The sequence below is a fragment of the Bidens hawaiensis genome, unplaced genomic scaffold, assembly GCF_021521415.1.
Source record: "Bidens hawaiensis isolate Kalapana, Puna unplaced genomic scaffold, B.hawaiensis_p1.1 tig00001721_1, whole genome shotgun sequence".
NCBI classification, from domain to species: Eukaryota; Viridiplantae; Streptophyta; class Magnoliopsida; order Asterales; family Asteraceae; genus Bidens; species Bidens hawaiensis.
The window spans coordinates 894321-899594 of record NW_027491098.1 but is presented as its reverse complement, the minus strand read 5'-3'; the positions used below and the strand labels follow the sequence as shown (position 1 = coordinate 899594).

The window sequence follows — 5274 nt, the reverse complement described above, 5'->3', positions numbered from 1 at the left end:
CAATATTATTGTGATGTCTGCCATGAAATATCTCACAAAAAGACAGATTTGGGTATCATCATCTATATTATACATTTCGGTATATATATGCATACATCTATACAAATTACAAATATTAGGGTTCAAAGAGTAATTATAATTGATCTTTTCATGAACATATATACTCATGAAGAGATAAAATATAATTACTTTTTGAACCCTAATATTTGGTGGTATATATACTAGCTTATGTAAATGCAATGACATGTGGCCAGTAGCTTCCTTTTATATCATAAATGTGATATCTACACAGTTAACCTAACACTCCACATTGAGTTATATGAGAGCGCTATTATCAAATGGACACGGATTATTTCCTTCTTTCTTTAGTCGTTTATGAAGAGTGGGTTTTTATGTCATGTAATGGAAAACATAAAAGGTCACCAAAAGAAGTCATAAGATATAGACAGAAAATATTTTAGTCAAAAGAAATATTTGTGGCTGGGTTACGTGAAAGAGAAGATGAGAATTTCCATACCAATTATCATCGGATAATTGTTATTACTAGAAAGCCTAGTTAGAACAATTATTAATACATAATTTAGGCATGTAGACGAACCTAATGAAATTAGGGCATGTTCGTGTTCGTTCATTGAACTTTAAACGGACATAAACACAAACACGAACACTTAAAAGAATATTTGTGTTTATGTTCGTTTTCGTTTATTTTTGTTCATTTAAAATCTAAACAAAAAGTTCATGAACGTAATTGAACAAAGATAAAGGAACATAAATGATCATATGTGAACAAACGTAAATGAACATAAACGATGATAAATGAACACAAAAGAACAAATATACAACGTTAAGTAAATAATTTTTCCAAATTTTCATCCGAAATGAACATAAGCGAACATATATAAACAAAGGTTCACGATCATAAATGAACGAATGAAGCATGTGTTCATGTTTGTTCGTTTAATTTATTGAACACAAAATTTTTATTTATTCTCGTTTTCTTTTTAAATAAGCGAATACAATAGAATTTCCCGTATAACGATTCACGAACAGTTCAATGAACATTTGGTTCATTCACATCCATCGCCTATATATATGGTAAAGGATCAAGAACATCTAATTCTTGAAATGCAGGAAAAATATCAATGACATGCAGTTAAGAATGCTCTGTATCAACATAACACAAGAACATGGACACAAAGGGTATATGTGATCAATGATGTAAAGCTAGGTAATGCAGAGACAAATAATGTATTATTTGTGTGTTTCTTCACTGGATTGTTATCTGTACGACATGCTATATATAAATATCAGTATAAGATGAAACTTTGTTCATCAAAAATCAAGTTCATATAGATTTGCATAGGTATGAAATCAAAATTGAAGTTTACATTGATTAAAGAGATCAAGTATCATTTGATGATTAAAACGAAAAACCTCTTGAGACGGTTTCACAAGAATATGATTGATTATACACGTCACGAACTCAAAACGGTCCAAGAAAAAGGGAATTAAAACATTTAATGTAAAATTAGGGTTTTATTTCTAGTACCATTGAAGGTAGCATAATCATGGGAATCATTCATTTGGACTTTACTAAATAAAATTAACATACAATCAAAGACATAAAAGCTGAATAATGTTGATTCTCATGATTAATAGAAGGAACCATAGTATAATAATGTTTCATAACACTTAGAAACAATTTAATAATGTTGCTTATGTGTGACATAGTCAGATCTGTATGAACACTTTAAACCATCTAGGAAAAACCATAAGCAAGTGCCATTGAAAGTTTGGAAGAAAATATCATTGGTTGTTAACATTTACAATTTGTCAACCAAAAGAGATATATAAAGGATGCAAAAATTGTTTTTAAGTGTTTTAGTCATTTGCAGTTTATCATTTTAATTAATTTAATTTAACAACAAAAAATTTTTAATAACAACACAAGAACTCAAGGAACACATAATATCATGTTGGTTAATTTATCATCGCCAATTTTACACTTGCATCCTGATAATCTAGCTCCAGCTCACCAATCAACTTACTAGTACAGAGGGTGGTTACAAGATCTGCAGCTGAATGATAAAGAATAATTTCTCCGGCACTCATTTAATTCATTGTCCTGTTAACAAAACAAACATACAAAGGTAAATGAAATCTTCAATCTATATTCAGTAACTACTGCTTTTTGTTAGTTTACCTCTTGTAGATCTAATTCATTGCACGGTCATCCTGCTCCTCATGAATTACTTTAAATTTAGGCAAATCTTTGGACGAAATTTGGGAGATCCACTCATCTGATACAACAAAGTTGTGATTATATGAATAGGAAGTCGAAGACGACACTGAAAACCTTTATTCCAGGATTGATTCATGAAGGATGTCATTGTAATCACTTTGTGATTCAAATTGACCCCAAGAGCTTGATTGGAGTGTAGTGTTTGAAGAGCTTAATGCATGACAAGGGTATTCATCAGGAACTTTCTTCGACTCGTTGTCGAGCTCCTTGATGCGCAATTTTTGTTTTGTTCTTTCCCTAGCCCTTGCTCTTGCCTCTGCCCTTGACTGGTCTCTTGCAAGATTGGCATGAAATGTTCCTGATTTGCACTTTTGTGTCATTTAATTCTTTTCTCCATCAAGAAACTTGAGAGTTGAATTTTTCTGCCCTTTATCTTCATCTGATCCGGATCCTCCCTTGATGGTTTCAAGGAAAGCCATCTCACACTGATTAGTACTAACAGTTGAAGATGAGGACTGCTTTGTTTCTTCAATTAACTCCTTAATCGCCTTCTTTGACTTCGTAAAGAGCCAATCTAGGGTTTTTCTTGCTTTATCAAACCCTAGCAAGTCTTGAAGCACAAAAAACTTTCTTGCAATGTGAATAGACAATCTCACCCTCCTATCCCTGGGACCTTGATCTGTATAGATTTTACTATGCCCATCTTTTTTGAATGTCGCCACTTTTTTCTTAGAGGGGTACACTACTGACTCCAGAAGATCATTATAATCTTCACAGTATTGCAACCCAGCCCCTTCATGCTCATCTGTATAGGCAGCTGGTGGGGCTATTGGTGGTGGAGAAAAGCCGTTGTACGAATGAAAATTAAAAGAATCGCCAGTGGCAAAAGGGTTGTTGTTGTTGTGTTCATGATGGGTGAAATAGACATAATCTTTTTGAAGGTCAAAGAGGGAATTGAAAGGATGGGAGACATGGATGGGAGAGGGAATCTGTGGAAAAGGGTTTGAGGAAAACATAGTTATTTGGATTTGAAATCTGAAATAATAAGAATAATATTAACAAACAAGTTTATATATAAGCTCATGGATCCAAATAAAGCTAAGGAGTAAAGTTGCATAGAGACCACCTCCCCTCTTAAGCTTTCCAATGTAAATCTTCCGTTTTAGGGCACAAGTCTGCTCATGCCTCATCTTTCAATAATATAGTATAGAGTACTAGCATTAAGGAATAGTCAAATAGAAACGGGTTAAAAGTGTACTATCTTCAAATTTCTTTAGGGTTTTTTAACGGTAAAAAAAATCTAAACCTAGATATAGGATAAAACTAGGGATGCATATACCTTTCAGATACCATAACTTATCAAAAACTCGGTCCCTCCAAAAGTTTGTAAATTTACAGAATGAAATGGTTACAGTGTTTAATAAGTTCATGAAACTGTATTGTACTTTCGGTTTATTCAATACTCTAAAGTTCTTATAATTACTGTACATGATGAAAAAAGCCAACATTTTAGATATTACAAAGACAGCGATGCAACTAGTAAACAGTTTTGGGTCGAATACGACTAGTAGAGTTCTTATATCATGATTTTTTTAATAGTGTTTGGAACAATTCTCAATACCTGTGTGAGTCATATCCTAAAACGAAATGTCAACTGTCTATAATAATTTAGATTTTTCATGCTAAACTCACCAAGAACATGATAAAGGAGGAAACCTATACTACTATGACAAAACCCCTTAGAGTCATATTTCGAACTTAAGACCTTAAGATCTCAAGTCCTAACAATCACCCACGAGTAAAGTTCTTATCTCATGTTGATATTCAAATTTGGCCATTTTATTTGTTTGTTTTGTAAGACCAATAATTGTGATTTGCGCTATCAATATGATGAAACATATATTTATGGTCAAGCTAATAATTAAAGTGGGCTAGAAATCCGAATACGAGACGAGAGCTTCGTTGCACGCGTTTAGCTTCAACAGAGAGGAGATCTTATAGAATGTTAGGCTACTATTGTGTTAGCTATAAATAAGGTCTTATGTCATATTTATGTGGGTGTTTATATGGTGTTTTCAACCACTCAATAGAACTCACCTTGGGTGGGATCGGTTTGTTTAATCTTATCAATCTTTTAAACCGATTACGGAGTCGTTCATTATCTTTTATCTTATCGTTACATTATATGTTCGATAGTTTGATTTCATCGCTCCCGTCTCGATCTCTTATCAAGAACAAAATCGGTTCGTTTGTCGGATCCGATGTCGGGACCTACATGTTTACTTGTTAAGAATTTCTTATTTACTATATCATTATCTTAGTATTAGTTCAGTGGTATTTTGAGAGAATTTATCAATGCTTCAAGAAATTTGTTACAATAGATTATTTGATATAGAAAAAAAAATACTTTAATTAGTGTTAGTAAGTAATTTGGTTAACTAGTTTCAACTTGTCCAAAATCTATAATTAATAAATTTGAAAATGGCATTTAAAAAAATATGGTGAAATTAACTAGTAGCGTATTTGAAGGATTTGATGGCCGTTAAAACAAAAAGGATGAATTTGAAAAATCTTGAACTTAGCATTCAATATACAACCAATTTTAAAAAAAATGCAAGAAAAACATAACGCATTCATAACTTTGGCTTTAACTGTAATTTATAAGGTGGTTAATTGGTTAATCCGCGTACTCTTTATATAACTTCCTGTTGTATCTGTTAAAGATTAATTATATATAAGTGCATTAGTTGATTCAATTAATTCTACGTACTCTTTGTATAACTTCCTGGTGTATATGCTAAAGATTAATTATGTATAAGTGCATTAATTGTTTCTACTAATTGATTCTCATGATTCTATATTTTAAAGGTTAAAATTGATTATGTATCTTAATGTTCTTAAATATTATAAATGGGTCCATAATAGCAATAATTGTGAAAAATAATACTTTTAGAAAAAGCTTTGCCTAAAGAGGTGAACATCATCCAAACCACATGTCCTTGGGCTCTCACTCTCAAAAATATCTTCGGGTA

At 31.9% G+C, this 5274-nt stretch overlaps 1 pseudogene; it reads right to left on the bottom strand.

The window, feature by feature from the left end:
- Nucleotides 1-2358: 2358 nt before the first annotated feature.
- Nucleotides 2359-3258, bottom strand: LOC143595161 (transcription factor DICHOTOMA-like; annotated as a pseudogene).
- Nucleotides 3259-5274: the final 2016 nt, after the last annotated feature.